At 35.8% G+C, this 22059-nt stretch overlaps 4 pseudogenes; all 4 read left to right on the top strand.

Moving 5' to 3' along the window:
* The first annotated feature begins 5201 nt into the window (after window positions 1-5201).
* Window positions 5202-5320, top strand: LOC148509447 (5S ribosomal RNA; annotated as a pseudogene).
* Window positions 5321-10615: 5295 nt separating this feature from the next.
* Window positions 10616-10734, top strand: LOC148509446 (5S ribosomal RNA; annotated as a pseudogene).
* Window positions 10735-16029: 5295 nt separating this feature from the next.
* Window positions 16030-16148, top strand: LOC148509445 (5S ribosomal RNA; annotated as a pseudogene).
* Window positions 16149-21444: 5296 nt separating this feature from the next.
* On the top strand, window positions 21445-21563 carry LOC148509444 (5S ribosomal RNA; annotated as a pseudogene).
* Window positions 21564-22059: the final 496 nt, after the last annotated feature.

Raw genomic sequence — 22059 nt, 5'->3', positions numbered from 1 at the left:
AGTGATTAATGATATCAGAACTTTACAATTCTAACTACCCAATTGAATGGAAAGAGGTGGATCTTGGGTTTGACTTATATGATTATCCAAGAAATCCTTAGAGTCTTTGGAACCTCCCCTTCAAGAAAAAGAGTAAAAGAATGATCCCCATACTTCAAGTACATCTTAAAACCGATTGTAACTATCTAACTGGATGAAAAGAGGTCGTTTGTCTGAGTCGGACCAATATGAAAATCCAAGAAATTTTCAGAGTCTTTGGAACCTCTTCTTTAAGGAAAAGAGTGAAAGAATGATCCCCATACCTTAAGAACATTTCACAACTTATTATATCCCTGAATTTCTGCTCCTCTTGGTTGAACTTTTAAAGAAATTCCTTTTTACAATATCCAATATAATTATATACATAAAACAATTCAGTACATATTCATAGTGTTTTTAGATCAAACTATTAATATATTATTATTCTAATATATATCTATGCCTAAGGAGAATGTTATACTTAGACTAATCATTTAATGATCTAACCTATATATCCAGCATCAAAACAGATTACCCTCCTTAAATGGAATGCTTATCCTTTATTATTTTAGTTTCAGATAATATGGAAGACACCACCTACTCATTATTCACACTTGGGCAAAAAACATACTAATTCTATAGACAAGAAGGGCGGAAGCAATAAGTCCGGAGAAAACAATGGGGCGGAAGAGCTCAACACATCTATTAAGTAAGGGCGGAAGTGATGTGCCGCGTCCTGGAGCGAAATGACAGAAGGGTTGGTGGAAGTGACACGGCTCACCTCCGAACACGTCAACACACGGCGGGCGGAAGTGACGTGCCCAGTTCGGAACACGAGGAAGAAAACGGAAGTGCTTGATCGCGCACTATGGTCTAACACAGCTGCCGGGAACGGATGTGACGCTCCAATTAAGGGCAGAGGCCAGTTCACAAAGGGCGGAAGTTGAACTTAAAAGATCGCCGTTTGACTATTTATAACTAACATTTCTTTATGGGAAACCCTGTAACACAAACTATTTTAAATGATGGCTTGCTGAATTATGAAATCGCTTGGTTTTGAGGTCTCCCTAAGACAAAGGAAGTAGGGTGAACACCTGACTCTCATTTGAACTCAGTGTGGTATGAATACAGGACCACCACACTGAAGCAATATCCCCTTGATGAAGTCATAGTGACGAAACGCGTTGGGACTGTTGGCTGCCTCATGCACTGTGGAGAACTACCTCTCTCCTTCAATCAGATAAGCTGCTTAAAAATATCAACTTTCCTCTACTTTGTTTTTATCTATTTACTGCCAGTCGTTGTTTTTATGGTCATATTTATTTATATATTTTTATGTGCACTGTTTTTCAATAAATTGTCATAATTTTTATTATACTTGGCACTAGCACTTTGTTTCAGATTCATTATATTTTTGCACTAGCACTTTGTTGTCTATATGAGTTCAACAAAAATTTTTTTTTTTTTTTTATCTAGATGTAATCAGATATATCATATTTTGCACTAAGCACTTTGCTATTTATTGGTTTATTATATTTATTAATTAGCGTGAAACACGCCCCTCTATATGGTTTGAGGTATAACTACATTTGTAAACCATTAACTTATCTACTGTACATTTTACTGTGTGTGAATTTACACATCTAGCAAACTAGTCACCTGATTGTCAATTCTCTTGTTTTTCACTTTTTAAAAATACTCACACTAGTATTACACTATTGTCTCAGAGCGGACGCCGAAAAAAATAATAGGCTAAGTTGCTATACATTTGAATATTTATTTGTTTCACTCAGTAAGTCACACAGGTAGTGGCGCTGTACCCATCTATTGCTTGATACTTCTTTCTTTTTGGTGTTGATTGGGGGAATAGCTGCCTATACTTGTTTAATATGTTTAGAAATAAAGATCGTGTGAATAAAAGGAGTGACCTATGCCAAAGAGTGTTCAATGAAAACACCCCAATATGTGAAAATGTCCCCACACAGAACATGGATAATATGTTCTGGGAAATGGAAAAAATGCTCACAAAAGAAGTAAAGGCATGGTGGGACATTAGGGGACTGGAACACTATTTATCTGTTAACAGAATCCCAAGAGGTCTAAGACTTATTAAGAATCCAACGTTTGGACTGGATAATTCAGATTTTTTAAAAAAATGGGATGACATTTTACACAAATGCTCATTAGAGCTTATAAAACTAATAATTGAGGAAAAAAAGGCAGTACTCTCAAATTTAGAGAAGGAAATCATTAGAATGGAACCCCAGATGGAAGAACACAAAGAAAAAGAGGAATTCAAAGAAAATGAAAAAGTACTACTTAGAAAGGTGGAGAGAGTAGAAGAATCAGTCATGAAGAGCAAAGAAAAGAAGTTTATTAGAGATAAGAAGGACTACGAGTTGAATAAAGTTAAGAATTGGACGAGATTCCAGAAAAAAGAGAGAACCAACACCAGATATGAGTCTGGAGAAGGACTTAGCTGGAAAGTAGCACCCACAAGAAGGTTTAGCTACAGAAGAAACAGAGACCCCACTACTTATACTGGCCCAATAGGACTTAAACCTAGAAATAGGTTTTCCACATTACAACATCTGGACTCAAACAGTGATAATGAGCTTTTTTTATCACCAGCACAAGATCATTTAAGCAACAAAAATCCAATGTTCAGAGAAACCACCAAAACAGCCTCCCCCCTGAAGCGAAGGTACAGAGAAGAAGAGGAAAACGGGGTGGCAGGAGGAAGAAACCAAAAAAGGAGGAATTTTTAATAGATCCGAAATCCAAAGGCATATTTAATTTATCCCAGCATACACTCACTAAATCTGAAATAACGTTATTAAGCAAAGGCTTGAACTTTGCCCCGACAAGAAGCATGAACAAATTTGACACTTTTATTGATTTAAACAAGTTTGTGAGAAATCTCACACTCAAACGACATTTCCTGAGAAAAGAATCAGCACCTCTAAAGAACTATATTGCCCCTAATTCAAAATCCGGTCTTAGAGGTAAATCAACATATTACCCACTGGAATCAAAAGGGACTCACATAAACGTTTTCTATGAAATGGTAAAGAAGGACCTTTGCAATAATCAGACAAACTATGCACCAATAAAAAAACAAAATCTAAGTAATAGAGAAAAGGAGGCACTAAAAAACTTAAAAGAAAACCGTGAGATAGTTCTAAAACCAGCTGATAAAGGGGGGGGTTTGGTTATCATGGATTATGCTTACTACTTAAAAGAAGCACATAGATTACTGGATGACCAAATTTCTTATGAAAAATTGACCAAAGATCCAGTTGAAGAATATACAGAAGAACTTAGAATCATTCTACTCTTTGGTTTACAGAGGAATATTTTAACCAAAGAAGAATTTCAATTCTTAATGAAATCAAACCCCACAACCCCGATTTTCTATTTTTTACCAAAAATACATAAGTCACTTACAGAACCTCCAGGGAGGCCTATAATAGCAGGTATTGACTCCCTCACATCCAACCTCTCCAAATATGTTGACATCTTTTTACAAAAATATGTTATCAAACTAGAATCTTATCTAAAGGATACTACGAGTGTATTACAGCAAACCGAAAATATAACATGGAGATCAACTTATAACTGGATAACTATCGATGTACAATCATTATATACATGTATTGAGCATGAAAAAGGTATCAACGCATCAAGAATGTTTTTAGAGTTGGATGAAGAAATTGAAGTTCCACACAAAGAGTTTTTATGTGATCTTATGTCTTTTATACTTACTCATAATTATTTTAAATTTTTAAATCAATTTTATCGTCAAATCTGTGGAACCGCAATGGGTACAACTTTTGCTCCCAGCTTTGCGAATTTGTTCATGGGATGTTGGGAAAAGAATTATGTTTACAGTAATAACCCTTTTAAAGACAATATCATTTTTTATAAGAGATATATTGATGATATTTTAATTATTTGGGAAGGATCGGAAGAATCTTTTAACGATTTTTTAATTTTTATTTCAAATAACAATATGAATCTTAAATTTACATCAAATTTTAACAACAGAAGTATTGAGTTTTTGGATTTGATTTTAACATCAGAAGGTGACCAAATTTGCACAAAATTTTTTATAAAAGGAGTAGATGCGAACAGCTACCTGCATTACAAAAGCTGTCACCTGGACAAATGGAAGAACAACATACCATACTCCCAGTTCTACAGAATTAAACGTAATTGCAGCAATGCTAACGTCTGTAATGAACAACTTTATAATTATGCAACCAGGTTTAGAGAAAAAGAGTATCCGGAAGCAATCATCAATACAGCTATGCAGAAAACGAAAAACCTACAGAGAAATAATCTACTACAATATAAAACGGAGAAACCACAAAAAGAAGAAATGGTACCATTTATTACAACATATAATGGACACGAGAATCATATTAAAAAATCTCTTAACAAAAACTGGAATATCCTTCTGATGGATCCTTTACTCCAAAAGATCCTACCGACAAAACCACAGATTATATATAGAAAATCAAGGAACTTAAAAGATTTACTGGCACCGAGTATGCTGAGGGATAAAGGAAATGAAAGACCAACTATGAACACTTTGAAGTGCAATGGAAGCTATAAATGCGGACATTGCAATATTTGTAAATTTCTTCACCCCAAGAGAAAAACATTCACGAATTCGGACGGATCTAAGGAATACACTATAAAGAATTTTATGAACTGTAACTCCACATCAGTGATATACCTGTTAGAGTGCACATGTGGACTCAAGTACATAGGAAAAACCAAGAGACCACTAAAAATCAGAATTCAGGAGCACATTAGGAACATTAGAAACAGAGTTGAAGGACATGCAGTCTCCAAACACTTCTCAATAAAACATAATTCGGATCCCGAAGATATCACCTTCAAGGCAATAGAACACGTTACTCTGGGAGAAAGAGGTGGGGATTTGGGCAATCTGCTATCAAGAAGAGAGATGTTCTGGCTGTTTGAACTGGACACACTGGCACCGAAAGGCTTCAATGAATACTACGAAATTGCTCCTTTCTTGTGATATGCTCCATTCCTATCTACCAATATACCCCCAGGTTATGGAGGGGCCTGAGTAGTACCCTGAAGGTTCATCTTCTGAGGGAAGTCCAGGTTTGGTAGAATATCTGGCATTATGGACCATCGAAATATGTATTTGCTGCCATACCATCATGTGTGAGCCCAATCTCGTCTGATCTTGGAAGCAAAGCATGATTGGGCCAGGTTAGTACCAAGGAAGGTAACCCATTGAGAATACCTGGTGCTGCAAATTCAGCCGGCGGTTTGGAATATAACCAGGCTAGAGAATGATAATGCCTAAAAAGGGAATTATAGCATATTCACAATTGCAAGCCTTAAGGCCAAGGAGTGATTAATGATATCAGAACTTTACAATTCTAACTACCCAATTGAATGGAAAGAGGTGGATCTTGGGTTTGACTTATATGATTATCCAAGAAATCCTTAGAGTCTTTGGAACCTCCCCTTCAAGAAAAAGAGTAAAAGAATGATCCCCATACTTCAAGTACATCTTAAAACCGATTGTAACTATCTAACTGGATGAAAAGAGGTCGTTTGTCTGAGTCGGACCAATATGAAAATCCAAGAAATTTTCAGAGTCTTTGGAACCTCTTCTTCAAGGAAAAGAGTGAAAGAATGATCCCCATACCTTAAGAACATTTCACAACTTATTATATCCCTGAATTTCTGCTCCTCTTGGTTGAACTTTTAAAGAAATTCCTTTTTACAATATCCAATATAATTATATACATAAAACAATTCAGTACATATTCATAGTGTTTTTTAGATCAAACTATTAATATATTATTATTCTAATATATATCTATGCCTAAGGAGAATGTTATACTTAGACTAATCATTTAATGATCTAACCTATATATCCAGCATCAAAACAGATTACCCTCCTTAAATGGAATGCTTATCCTTTATTATTTTAGTTTCAGATAATATGGAAGACACCACCTACTCATTATTCACACTTGGGCAAAAAACATACTAATTCTATAGACAAGAAGGGCGGAAGCAATAAGTCCGGAGAAAACAATGGGGCGGAAGAGCTCAACACATCTATTAAGTAAGGGCGGAAGTGATGTGCCGCGTCCTGGAGCGAAACGACAGAAGGGTTGGTGGAAGTGACACGGCTCACCTCCGAACACGTCAACACACGGCGGGCGGAAGTGACGTGCCCAGTTCGGAACACGAGGAAGAAAACGGAAGTGCTTGATCGCGCGCTATGGTCTAACACAGCTGCCGGGAACGGATGTGACGCTCCAATTAAGGGCAGAGGCCAGTTCACAAAGGGCGGAAGTTGAACTTAAAAGATCGCCGTTTGACTATTTATAACTAACATTTCTTTATGGGAAACCCTGTAACACAAACTATTTTAAATGATGGCTTGCTGAATTATGAAATCGCTTGGTTTTGAGGTCTCCCTAAGACAAAGGAAGTAGGGTGAACACCTGACTCTCATTTGAACTCAGTGTGGTATGAATACAGGACCACCACACTGAAGCAATATCCCCTTGATGAAGTCATAGTGACGAAACGCGTTGGGACTGTTGGCTGCCTCATGCACTGTGGAGAACTACCTCTCTCCTTCAATCAGATAAGCTGCTTAAAAATATCAACTTTCCTCTACTTTGTTTTTATCTATTTACTGCCAGTCGTTGTTTTTATGGTCATATTTATTTATATATTTTTATGTGCACTGTTTTTCAATAAATTGTCATAATTTTTATTATACTTGGCACTAGCACTTTGTTTCAGATTCATTATATTTTTGCACTAGCACTTTGTTGTCTATATGAGTTCAACAAAAATTTTTTTTTTTTTTTATCTAGATGTAATCAGATATATCATATTTTGCACTAAGCACTTTGCTATTTATTGGTTTATTATATTTATTAATTAGCGTGAAACACGCCCCTCTATATGGTTTGAGGTATAACTACATTTGTAAACCATTAACTTATCTACTGTACATTTTACTGTGTGTGAATTTACACATCTAGCAAACTAGTCACCTGATTGTCAATTCTCTTGTTTTTCACTTTTTAAAAATTCTCACACTAGTATTACACTATTGTCTCAGAGCGGACGCCGAAAAAAATAATAGGCTAAGTTGCTATACATTTGAATATTTATTTGTTTCACTCAGTAAGTCACACAGGTAGTGGCGCTGTACCCATCTATTGCTTGATACTTCTTTCTTTTTGGTGTTGATTGGGGGAATAGCTGCCTATACTTGTTTAATATGTTTAGAAATAAAGATCGTGTGAATAAAAGGAGTGACCTATGCCAAAGAGTGTTCAATGAAAACACCCCAATATGTGAAAATGTCCCCACACAGAACATGGATAATATGTTCTGGGAAATGGAAAAAATGCTCACAAAAGAAGTAAAGGCATGGTGGGACATTAGGGGACTGGAACACTATTTATCTGTTAACAGAATCCCAAGAGGTCTAAGACTTATTAAGAATCCAACGTTTGGACTGGATAATTCAGATTTTTTAAAAAAATGGGATGACATTTTACACAAATGCTCATTAGAGCTTATAAAACTAATAATTGAGGAAAAAAAGGCAGTACTCTCAAATTTAGAGAAGGAAATCATTAGAATGGAACCCCAGATGGAAGAACACAAAGAAAAAGAGGAATTCAAAGAAAATGAAAAAGTACTACTTAGAAAGGTGGAGAGAGTAGAAGAATCAGTCATGAAGAGCAAAGAAAAGAAGTTTATTAGAGATAAGAAGGACTACGAGTTGAATAAAGTTAAGAATTGGACGAGATTCCAGAAAAAAGAGAGAACCAACACCAGATATGAGTCTGGAGAAGGACTTAGCTGGAAAGTAGCACCCACAAGAAGGTTTAGCTACAGAAGAAACAGAGACCCCACTACTTATACTGGCCCAATAGGACTTAAACCTAGAAATAGGTTTTCCACATTACAACATCTGGACTCAAACAGTGATAATGAGCTTTTTTTATCACCAGCACAAGATCATTTAAGCAACAAAAATCCAATGTTCAGAGAAACCACCAAAACAGCCTCCCCCCTGAAGCGAAGGTACAGAGAAGAAGAGGAAAACGGGGTGGCAGGAGGAAGAAACCAAAAAAGGAGGAATTTTTAATAGATCCGAAATCCAAAGGCATATTTAATTTATCCCAGCATACACTCACTAAATCTGAAATAACGTTATTAAGCAAAGGCTTGAACTTTGCCCCGACAAGAAGCATGAACAAATTTGACACTTTTATTGATTTAAACAAGTTTGTGAGAAATCTCACACTCAAACGACATTTCCTGAGAAAAGAATCAGCACCTCTAAAGAACTATATTGCCCCTAATTCAAAATCCGGTCTTAGAGGTAAATCAACATATTACCCACTGGAATCAAAAGGGACTCACATAAACGTTTTCTATGAAATGGTAAAGAAGGACCTTTGCAATAATCAGACAAACTATGCACCAATAAAAAAACAAAATCTAAGTAATAGAGAAAAGGAGGCACTAAAAAACTTAAAAGAAAACCGTGAGATAGTTCTAAAACCAGCTGATAAAGGGGGGGGTTTGGTTATCATGGATTATGCTTACTACTTAAAAGAAGCACATAGATTACTGGATGACCAAATTTCTTATGAAAAATTGACCAAAGATCCAGTTGAAGAATATACAGAAGAACTTAGAATCATTCTACTCTTTGGTTTACAGAGGAATATTTTAACCAAAGAAGAATTTCAATTCTTAATGAAATCAAACCCCACAACCCCGATTTTCTATTTTTTACCAAAAATACATAAGTCACTTACAGAACCTCCAGGGAGGCCTATAATAGCAGGTATTGACTCCCTCACATCCAACCTCTCCAAATATGTTGACATCTTTTTACAAAAATATGTTATCAAACTAGAATCTTATCTAAAGGATACTACGAGTGTATTACAGCAAACCGAAAATATAACATGGAGATCAACTTATAACTGGATAACTATCGATGTACAATCATTATATACATGTATTGAGCATGAAAAAGGTATCAACGCATCAAGAATGTTTTTAGAGTTGGATGAAGAAATTGAAGTTCCACACAAAGAGTTTTTATGTGATCTTATGTCTTTTATACTTACTCATAATTATTTTAAATTTTTAAATCAATTTTATCGTCAAATCTGTGGAACCGCAATGGGTACAACTTTTGCTCCCAGCTTTGCGAATTTGTTCATGGGATGTTGGGAAAAGAATTATGTTTACAGTAATAACCCTTTTAAAGACAATATCATTTTTTATAAGAGATATATTGATGATATTTTAATTATTTGGGAAGGATCGGAAGAATCTTTTAACGATTTTTTAATTTTTATTTCAAATAACAATATGAATCTTAAATTTACATCAAATTTTAACAACAGAAGTATTGAGTTTTTGGATTTGATTTTAACATCAGAAGGTGACCAAATTTGCACAAAATTTTTTATAAAAGGAGTAGATGCGAACAGCTACCTGCATTACAAAAGCTGTCACCTGGACAAATGGAAGAACAACATACCATACTCCCAGTTCTACAGAATTAAACGTAATTGCAGCAATGCTAACGTCTGTAATGAACAACTTTATAATTATGCAACCAGGTTTAGAGAAAAAGAGTATCCGGAAGCAATCATCAATACAGCTATGCAGAAAACGAAAAACCTACAGAGAAATAATCTACTACAATATAAGACGGAGAAACCACAAAAAGAAGAAATGGTACCATTTATTACAACATATAATGGACACGAGAATCATATTAAAAAATCTCTTAACAAAAACTGGAATATCCTTCTGATGGATCCTTTACTCCAAAAGATCCTACCGACAAAACCACAGATTATAAATAGAAAATCAAGGAACTTAAAAGATTTACTGGCACCGAGTATGCTGAGGGATAAAGGAAATGAAAGACCAACTATGAACACTTTGAAGTGCAATGGAAGCTATAAATGCGGACATTGCAATATTTGTAAATTTCTTCACCCCAAGAGAAAAACATTCACGAATTCGGACGGATCTAAGGAATACACTATAAAGAATTTTATGAACTGTAACTCCACATCAGTGATATACCTGTTAGAGTGCACATGTGGACTCAAGTACATAGGAAAAACCAAGAGACCACTAAAAATCAGAATTCAGGAGCACATTAGGAACATTAGAAACAGAGTTGAAGGACATGCAGTCTCCAAACACTTCTCAATAAAACATAATTCGGATCCCGAAGATATCACCTTCAAGGCAATAGAACACGTTACTCTGGGAGAAAGAGGTGGGGATTTGGGCAATCTGCTATCAAGAAGAGAGATGTTCTGGCTGTTTGAACTGGACACACTGGCACCGAAAGGCTTCAATGAATACTACGAAATTGCTCCTTTCTTGTGATATGCTCCATTCCTATCTACCAATATACCCCCAGGTTATGGAGGGGCCTGAGTAGTACCCTGAAGGTTCATCTTCTGAGGGAAGTCCAGGTTTGGTAGAATATCTGGCATTATGGACCATCGAAATATGTATTTGCTGCCATACCATCATGTGTGAGCCCAATCTCGTCTGATCTTGGAAGCAAAGCATGATTGGGCCAGGTTAGTACCAAGGAAGGTAACCCATTGAGAATACCTGGTGCTGCAAATTCAGCCGGCGGTTTGGAATATAACCAGGCTAGAGAATGATAATGCCTAAAAAGGGAATTATAGCATATTCACAATTGCAAGCCTTAAGGCCAAGGAGTGATTAATGATATCAGAACTTTACAATTCTAACTACCCAATTGAATGGAAAGAGGTGGATCTTGGGTTTGACTTATATGATTATCCAAGAAATCCTTAGAGTCTTTGGAACCTCCCCTTCAAGAAAAAGAGTAAAAGAATGATCCCCATACTTCAAGTACATCTTAAAACCGATTGTAACTATCTAACTGGATGAAAAGAGGTCGTTTGTCTGAGTCGGACCAATATGAAAATCCAAGAAATTTTCAGAGTCTTTGGAACCTCTTCTTCAAGGAAAAGAGTGAAAGAATGATCCCCATACCTTAAGAACATTTCACAACTTATTATATCCCTGAATTTCTGCTCCTCTTGGTTGAACTTTTAAAGAAATTCCTTTTTACAATATCCAATATAATTATATACATAAAACAATTCAGTACATATTCATAGTGTTTTTTAGATCAAACTATTAATATATTATTATTCTAATATATATCTATGCCTAAGGAGAATGTTATACTTAGACTAATCATTTAATGATCTAACCTATATATCCAGCATCAAAACAGATTACCCTCCTTAAATGGAATGCTTATCCTTTATTATTTTAGTTTCAGATAATATGGAAGACACCACCTACTCATTATTCACACTTGGGCAAAAAACATACTAATTCTATAGACAAGAAGGGCGGAAGCAATAAGTCCGGAGAAAACAATGGGGCGGAAGAGCTCAACACATCTATTAAGTAAGGGCGGAAGTGATGTGCCGCGTCCTGGAGCGAAATGACAGAAGGGTTGGTGGAAGTGACACGGCTCACCTCCAAACACGTCAACACACGGCGGGCGGAAGTGACGTGCCCAGTTCGGAACACGAGGAAGAAAACGGAAGTGCTTGATCGCGCGCTATGGTCTAACACAGCTGCCGGGAACGGATGTGACGCTCCAATTAAGGGCAGAGGCCAGTTCACAAAGGGCGGAAGTTGAACTTAAAAGATCGCCGTTTGACTATTTATAACTAACATTTCTTTATGGGAAACCCTGTAACACAAACTATTTTAAATGATGGCTTGCTGAATTATGAAATCGCTTGGTTTTGAGGTCTCCCTAAGACAAAGGAAGTAGGGTGAACACCTGACTCTCATTTGAACTCAGTGTGGTATGAATACAGGACCACCACACTGAAGCAATATCCCCTTGATGAAGTCATAGTGACGAAACGCGTTGGGACTGTTGGCTGCCTCATGCACTGTGGAGAACTACCTCTCTCCTTCAATCAGATAAGCTGCTTAAAAATATCAACTTTCCTCTACTTTGTTTTTATCTATTTACTGCCAGTCGTTGTTTTTATGGTCATATTTATTTATATATTTTTATGTGCACTGTTTTTCAATAAATTGTCATAATTTTTATTATACTTGGCACTAGCACTTTGTTTCAGATTCATTATATTTTTGCACTAGCACTTTGTTGTCTATATGAGTTCAACAAAAATTTTTTTTTTTTTTTATCTAGATGTAATCAGATATATCATATTTTGCACTAAGCACTTTGCTATTTATTGGTTTATTATATTTATTAATTAGCGTGAAACACGCCCCTCTATATGGTTTGAGGTATAACTACATTTGTAAACCATTAACTTATCTACTGTACATTTTACTGTGTGTGAATTTACACATCTAGCAAACTAGTCACCTGATTGTCAATTCTCTTGTTTTTCACTTTTTAAAAATTCTCACACTAGTATTACACTATTGTCTCAGAGCGGACGCCGAAAAAAATAATAGGCTAAGTTGCTATACATTTGAATATTTATTTGTTTCACTCAGTAAGTCACACAGGTAGTGGCGCTGTACCCATCTATTGCTTGATACTTCTTTCTTTTTGGTGTTGATTGGGGGAATAGCTGCCTATACTTGTTTAATATGTTTAGAAATAAAGATCGTGTGAATAAAAGGAGTGACCTATGCCAAAGAGTGTTCAATGAAAACACCCCAATATGTGAAAATGTCCCCACACAGAACATGGATAATATGTTCTGGGAAATGGAAAAAATGCTCACAAAAGAAGTAAAGGCATGGTGGGACATTAGGGGACTGGAACACTATTTATCTGTTAACAGAATCCCAAGAGGTCTAAGACTTATTAAGAATCCAACGTTTGGACTGGATAATTCAGATTTTTTAAAAAAATGGGATGACATTTTACACAAATGCTCATTAGAGCTTATAAAACTAATAATTGAGGAAAAAAAGGCAGTACTCTCAAATTTAGAGAAGGAAATCATTAGAATGGAACCCCAGATGGAAGAACACAAAGAAAAAGAGGAATTCAAAGAAAATGAAAAAGTACTACTTAGAAAGGTGGAGAGAGTAGAAGAATCAGTCATGAAGAGCAAAGAAAAGAAGTTTATTAGAGATAAGAAGGACTACGAGTTGAATAAAGTTAAGAATTGGACGAGATTCCAGAAAAAAGAGAGAACCAACACCAGATATGAGTCTGGAGAAGGACTTAGCTGGAAAGTAGCACCCACAAGAAGGTTTAGCTACAGAAGAAACAGAGACCCCACTACTTATACTGGCCCAATAGGACTTAAACCTAGAAATAGGTTTTCCACATTACAACATCTGGACTCAAACAGTGATAATGAGCTTTTTTTATCACCAGCACAAGATCATTTAAGCAACAAAAATCCAATGTTCAGAGAAACCACCAAAACAGCCTCCCCCCTGAAGCGAAGGTACAGAGAAGAAGAGGAAAACGGGGTGGCAGGAGGAAGAAACCAAAAAAGGAGGAATTTTTAATAGATCCGAAATCCAAAGGCATATTTAATTTATCCCAGCATACACTCACTAAATCTGAAATAACGTTATTAAGCAAAGGCTTGAACTTTGCCCCGACAAGAAGCATGAACAAATTTGACACTTTTATTGATTTAAACAAGTTTGTGAGAAATCTCACACTCAAACGACATTTCCTGAGAAAAGAATCAGCACCTCTAAAGAACTATATTGCCCCTAATTCAAAATCCGGTCTTAGAGGTAAATCAACATATTACCCACTGGAATCAAAAGGGACTCACATAAACGTTTTCTATGAAATGGTAAAGAAGGACCTTTGCAATAATCAGACAAACTATGCACCAATAAAAAAACAAAATCTAAGTAATAGAGAAAAGGAGGCACTAAAAAACTTAAAAGAAAACCGTGAGATAGTTCTAAAACCAGCTGATAAAGGGGGGGGTTTGGTTATCATGGATTATGCTTACTACTTAAAAGAAGCACATAGATTACTGGATGACCAAATTTCTTATGAAAAATTGACCAAAGATCCAGTTGAAGAATATACAGAAGAACTTAGAATCATTCTACTCTTTGGTTTACAGAGGAATATTTTAACCAAAGAAGAATTTCAATTCTTAATGAAATCAAACCCCACAACCCCGATTTTCTATTTTTTACCAAAAATACATAAGTCACTTACAGAACCTCCAGGGAGGCCTATAATAGCAGGTATTGACTCCCTCACATCCAACCTCTCCAAATATGTTGACATCTTTTTACAAAAATATGTTATCAAACTAGAATCTTATCTAAAGGATACTACGAGTGTATTACAGCAAACCGAAAATATAACATGGAGATCAACTTATAACTGGATAACTATCGATGTACAATCATTATATACATGTATTGAGCATGAAAAAGGTATCAACGCATCAAGAATGTTTTTAGAGTTGGATGAAGAAATTGAAGTTCCACACAAAGAGTTTTTATGTGATCTTATGTCTTTTATACTTACTCATAATTATTTTAAATTTTTAAATCAATTTTATCGTCAAATCTGTGGAACCGCAATGGGTACAACTTTTGCTCCCAGCTTTGCGAATTTGTTCATGGGATGTTGGGAAAAGAATTATGTTTACAGTAATAACCCTTTTAAAGACAATATCATTTTTTATAAGAGATATATTGATGATATTTTAATTATTTGGGAAGGATCGGAAGAATCTTTTAACGATTTTTTAATTTTTATTTCAAATAACAATATGAATCTTAAATTTACATCAAATTTTAACAACAGAAGTATTGAGTTTTTGGATTTGATTTTAACATCAGAAGGTGACCAAATTTGCACAAAATTTTTTATAAAAGGAGTAGATGCGAACAGCTACCTGCATTACAAAAGCTGTCACCTGGACAAATGGAAGAACAACATACCATACTCCCAGTTCTACAGAATTAAACGTAATTGCAGCAATGCTAACGTCTGTAATGAACAACTTTATAATTATGCAACCAGGTTTAGAGAAAAAGAGTATCCGGAAGCAATCATCAATACAGCTATGCAGAAAACGAAAAACCTACAGAGAAATAATCTACTACAATATAAAACGGAGAAACCACAAAAAGAAGAAATGGTACCATTTATTACAACATATAATGGACACGAGAATCATATTAAAAAATCTCTTAACAAAAACTGGAATATCCTTCTGATGGATCCTTTACTCCAAAAGATCCTACCGACAAAACCACAGATTATATATAGAAAATCAAGGAACTTAAAAGATTTACTGGCACCGAGTATGCTGAGGGATAAAGGAAATGAAAGACCAACTATGAACACTTTGAAGTGCAATGGAAGCTATAAATGCGGACATTGCAATATTTGTAAATTTCTTCACCCCAAGAGAAAAACATTCACGAATTCGGACGGATCTAAGGAATACACTATAAAGAATTTTATGAACTGTAACTCCACATCAGTGATATACCTGTTAGAGTGCACATGTGGACTCAAGTACATAGGAAAAACCAAGAGACCACTAAAAATCAGAATTCAGGAGCACATTAGGAACATTAGAAACAGAGTTGAAGGACATGCAGTCTCCAAACACTTCTCAATAAAACATAATTCGGATCCCGAAGATATCACCTTCAAGGCAATAGAACACGTTACTCTGGGAGAAAGAGGTGGGGATTTGGGCAATCTGCTATCAAGAAGAGAGATGTTCTGGCTGTTTGAACTGGACACACTGGCACCGAAAGGCTTCAATGAATACTACGAAATTGCTCCTTTCTTGTGATATGCTCCATTCCTATCTACCAATATACCCCCAGGTTATGGAGGGGCCTGAGTAGTACCCTGAAGGTTCATCTTCTGAGGGAAGTCCAGGTTTGGTAGAATATCTGGCATTATGGACCATCGAAATATGTATTTGCTGCCATACCATCATGTGTGAGCCCAATCTCGTCTGATCTTGGAAGCAAAGCATGATTGGGCCAGGTTAGTACCAAGGAAGGTAACCCATTGAGAATACCTGGTGCTGCAAATTCAGCCGGCGGTTTGGAATATAACCAGGCTAGAGAATGATAATGCCTAAAAAGGGAATTATAGCATATTCACAATTGCAAGCCTTAAGGCCAAGGAGTGATTAATGATATCAGAACTTTACAATTCTAACTACCCAATTGAATGGAAAGAGGTGGATCTTGGGTTTGACTTATATGATTATCCAAGAAATCCTTAGAGTCTTTGGAACCTCCCCTTCAAGAAAAAGAGTAAAAGAATGATCCCCATACTTCAAGTACATCTTAAAACCGATTGTAACTATCTAACTGGATGAAAAGAGGTCGTTTGTCTGAGTCGGACCAATATGAAAATCCAAGAAATTTTCAGAGTCTTTGGAACCTCTTCTTCAAGGAAAAGAGTGAAAGAATGATCCCCATACCTTAAGAACATTTCACAACTTATTATATCCCTGAATTTCTGCTCCTCTTGGTTGAACTTTTAAAGAAATTCCTTTTTACAATATCCAATATAATTATATACATAAAACAATTCAGTACATATTCATAGTGTTTTTTAGATCAAACTATTAATATATTATTATTCTAATATATATCTATGCCTAAGGAGAATGTTATACTTAGACTAATCATTTAATGATCTAACCTATATATCCAGCATCAAAACAGATTACCCTCCTTAAATGGAATGCTTATCCTTTATTATTTTAGTTTCAGATAATATGGAAGACACCACCTACTCATTATTCACACTTGGGCAAAAAACATACTAATTCTATAGACAAGAAGGGCGGAAGCAATAAGTCCGGAGAAAACAATGGGGCGGAAGAGCTCAACACATCTATTAAGTAAGGGCGGAAGTGATGTGCCGCGTCCTGGAGCGAAACGACAGAAGGGTTGGTGGAAGTGACACGGCTCACCTCCGAACACGTCAACACACGGCGGGCGGAAGTGACGTGCCCAGTTCGGAACACGAGGAAGAAAACGGAAGTGCTTGATCGCGCGCTATGGTCTAACACAGCTGCCGGGAACGGATGTGACGCTCCAATTAAGGGCAGAGGCCAGTTCACAAAGGGCGGAAGTTGAACTTAAAAGATCGCCGTTTGACTATTTATAACTAACATTTCTTTATGGGAAACCCTGTAACACAAACTATTTTAAATGATGGCTTGCTGAATTATGAAATCGCTTGGTTTTGAGGTCTCCCTAAGACAAAGGAAGTAGGGTGAACACCTGACTCTCATTTGAACTCAGTGTGGTATGAATACAGGACCACCACACTGAAGCAATATCCCCTTGATGAAGTCATAGTGACGAAACGCGTTGGGACTGTTGGCTGCCTCATGCACTGTGGAGAACTACCTCTCTCCTTCAATCAGATAAGCTGCTTAAAAATATCAACTTTCCTCTACTTTGTTTTTATCTATTTACTGCCAGTCGTTGTTTTTATGGTCATATTTATTTATATATTTTTATGTGCACTGTTTTTCAATAAATTGTCATAATTTTTATTATACTTGGCACTAGCACTTTGTTTCAGATTCATTATATTTTTGCACTAGCACTTTGTTGTCTATATGAGTTCAACAAAAATTTTTTTTTTTTTTTATCTAGATGTAATCAGATATATCATATTTTGCACTAAGCACTTTGCTATTTATTGGTTTATTATATTTATTAATTAGCGTGAAACACGCCCCTCTATATGGTTTGAGGTATAACTACATTTGTAAACCATTAACTTATCTACTGTACATTTTACTGTGTGTGAATTTACACATCTAGCAAACTAGTCACCTGATTGTCAATTCTCTTGTTTTTCACTTTTTAAAAATACTCACACTAGTATTACACTATTGTCTCAGAGCGGACGCCGAAAAAAATAATAGGCTAAGTTGCTATACATTTGAATATTTATTTGTTTCACTCAGTAAGTCACACAGGTAGTGGCGCTGTACCCATCTATTGCTTGATACTTCTTTCTTTTTGGTGTTGATTGGGGGAATAGCTGCCTATACTTGTTTAATATGTTTAGAAATAAAGATCGTGTGAATAAAAGGAGTGACCTATGCCAAAGAGTGTTCAATGAAAACACCCCAATATGTGAAAATGTCCCCACACAGAACATGGATAATATGTTCTGGGAAATGGAAAAAATGCTCACAAAAGAAGTAAAGGCATGGTGGGACATTAGGGGACTGGAACACTATTTATCTGTTAACAGAATCCCAAGAGGTCTAAGACTTATTAAGAATCCAACGTTTGGACTGGATAATTCAGATTTTTTAAAAAAATGGGATGACATTTTACACAAATGCTCATTAGAGCTTATAAAACTAATAATTGAGGAAAAAAAGGCAGTACTCTCAAATTTAGAGAAGGAAATCATTAGAATGGAACCCCAGATGGAAGAACACAAAGAAAAAGAGGAATTCAAAGAAAATGAAAAAGTACTACTTAGAAAGGTGGAGAGAGTAGAAGAATCAGTCATGAAGAGCAAAGAAAAGAAGTTTATTAGAGATAAGAAGGACTACGAGTTGAATAAAGTTAAGAATTGGACGAGATTCCAGAAAAAAGAGAGAACCAACACCAGATATGAGTCTGGAGAAGGATTTAGCTGGAAAGTAGCACCCACAAGAAGGTTTAGCTACAGAAGAAACAGAGACCCCACTACTTATACTGGCCCAATAGGACTTAAACCTAGAAATAGGTTTTCCACATTACAACATCTGGACTCAAACAGTGATAATGAGCTTTTTTTTATCACCAGCACAAGATCATTTAAGCAACAAAAATCCAATGTTCAGAGAAACCACCAAAACAGCCTCCCCCCTGAAGCGAAGGTACAGAGAAGAAGAGGAAAACGGGGTGGCAGGAGGAAGAAACCAAAAAAGGAGGAATTTTTAATAGATCCGAAATCCAAAGGCATATTTAATTTATCCCAGCATACACTCACTAAATCTGAAATAACGTTATTAAGCAAAGGCTTGAACTTTGCCCCGACAAGAAGCATGAACAAATTTGACACTTTTATTGATTTAAACAAGTTTGTGAGAAATCTCACACTCAAACGACATTTCCTGAGAAAAGAATCAGCACCTCTAAAGAACTATATTGCCCCTAATTCAAAATCCGGTCTTAGAGGTAAATCAACATATTACCCACTGGAATCAAAAGGGACTCACATAAACGTTTTCTATGAAATGGTAAAGAAGGACCTTTGCAATAATCAGACAAACTATGCACCAATAAAAAAACAAAATCTAAGTAATAGAGAAAAGGAGGCACTAAAAAACTTAAAAGAAAACCGTGAGATAGTTCTAAAACCAGCTGATAAAGGGGGGGGTTTGGTTATCATGGATTATGCTTACTACTTAAAAGAAGCACATAGATTACTGGATGACCAAATTTCTTATGAAAAATTGACCAAAGATCCAGTTGAAGAATATACAGAAGAACTTAGAATCATTCTACTCTTTGGTTTACAGAGGAATATTTTAACCAAAGAAGAATTTCAATTCTTAATGAAATCAAACCCCACAACCCCGATTTTCTATTTTTTACCAAAAATACATAAGTCACTTACAGAACCTCCAGGGAGGCCTATAATAGCAGGTATTGACTCCCTCACATCCAACCTCTCCAAATATGTTGACATCTTTTTACAAAAATATGTTATCAAACTAGAATCTTATCTAAAGGATACTACGAGTGTATTACAGCAAACCGAAAATATAACATGGAGATCAACTTATAACTGGATAACTATCGATGTACAATCATTATATACATGTATTGAGCATGAAAAAGGTATCAACGCATCAAGAATGTTTTTAGAGTTGGATGAAGAAATTGAAGTTCCACACAAAGAGTTTTTATGTGATCTTATGTCTTTTATACTTACTCATAATTATTTTAAATTTTTAAATCAATTTTATCGTCAAATCTGTGGAACCGCAATGGGTACAACTTTTGCTCCCAGCTTTGCGAATTTGTTCATGGGATGTTGGGAAAAGAATTATGTTTACAGTAATAACCCTTTTAAAGACAATATCATTTTTTATAAGAGATATATTGATGATATTTTAATTATTTGGGAAGGATCGGAAGAATCTTTTAACGATTTTTTAATTTTTATTTCAAATAACAATATGAATCTTAAATTTACATCAAATTTTAACAACAGAAGTATTGAGTTTTTGGATTTGATTTTAACATCAGAAGGTGACCAAATTTGCACAAAATTTTTTATAAAAGGAGTAGATGCGAACAGCTACCTGCATTACAAAAGCTGTCACCTGGACAAATGGAAGAACAACATACCATACTCCCAGTTCTACAGAATTAAACGTAATTGCAGCAATGCTAACGTCTGTAATGAACAACTTGATATTTATGCAACCAGGTTTAGAGAAAAAGAGTATCCGGAAGCAATCATCAATACAGCTATGCAGAAAACGAAAAACCTACAGAGAAATAATCTACTACAATATAAGACGGAGAAACCACAAAAAGAAGAAATGGTACCATTTATTACAACATATAATGGACACGAGAATCATATTAAAAAATCTCTTAACAAAAACTGGAATATCCTTCTGATGGATCCTTTACTCCAAAAGATCCTACCGACAAAACCACAGATTATATATAGAAAATCAAGGAACTTAAAAGATTTACTGGCACCGAGTATGCTGAGGGATAAAGGAAATGAAAGACCAACTATGAACACTTTGAAGTGCAATGGAAGCTATAAATGCGGACATTGCAATATTTGTAAATTTCTTCACCCCAAGAGAAAAACATTCACGAATTCGGACGGATCTAAGGAATACACTATAAAGAATTTTATGAACTGTAACTCCACATCAGTGATATACCTGTTAGAGTGCACATGTGGACTCAAGTACATAGGAAAAACCAAGAGACCACTAAAAATCAGAATTCAGGAGCACATTAGGAACATTAGAAACAGAGTTGAAGGACATGCAGTCTCCAAACACTTCTCAATAAAACATAATTCGGATCCCGAAGATATCACCTTCAAGGCAATAGAACACGTTACTCTGGGAGAAAGAGGTGGGGATTTGGGCAATCTGCTATCAAGAAGAGAGATGTTCTGGCTGTTTGAACTGGACACACTGGCACCGAAAGGCTTCAATGAATACTACGAAATTGCTCCTTTCTTGTGATATGCTCCATTCCTATCTACCAATATACCCCCAGGTTATGGAGGGGCCTGAGTAGTACCCTGAAGGTTCATCTTCTGAGGGAAGTCCAGGTTTGGTAGAATATCTGGCATTATGGACCATCGAAATATGTATTTGCTGCCATACCATCATGTGTGAGCCCAATCTCGTCCGATCTTGGAAGCAAAGCATGATTGGGCCAGGTTAGTACCAAGGAAGGTAACCCATTGAGAATACCTGGTGCTGCAAATTCAGCCGGCGGTTTGGAATATAACCAGGCTAGAGAATGATAATGCCTAAAAAGGGAATTATAGCATATTCACAATTGCAAGCCTTAAGGCCAAGGAGTGATTAATGATATCAGAACTTTACAATTCTAACTACCCAATTGAATGGAAAGAGGTGGATCTTGGGTTTGACTTATATGATTATCCAAGAAATCCTTAGAGTCTTTGGAACCTCCCCTTCAAGAAAAAGAGTAAAAGAATGATCCCCATACTTCAAGTACATCTTAAAACCGATTGTAACTATCTAACTGGATGAAAAGAGGTCGTTTGTCTGAGTCGGACCAATATGAAAATCCAAGAAATTTTCAGAGTCTTTGGAACCTCTTCTTCAAGGAAAAGAGTGAAAGAATGATCCCCATACCTTAAGAACATTTCACAACTTATTATATCCCTGAATTTCTGCTCCTCTTGGTTGAACTTTTAAAGAAATTCCTTTTTACAATATCCAATATAATTATATA

This window comes from Taudactylus pleione, unplaced genomic scaffold (genome assembly GCF_031769625.1).
Source record: "Taudactylus pleione unplaced genomic scaffold, aTauple2 ptg000326l, whole genome shotgun sequence".
NCBI lineage: Eukaryota > Metazoa > Chordata > Amphibia > Anura > Myobatrachidae > Taudactylus > Taudactylus pleione.
Note: the sequence above shows the minus strand (reverse complement) of the source record. Positions and strands in the feature narration are given on the sequence as shown.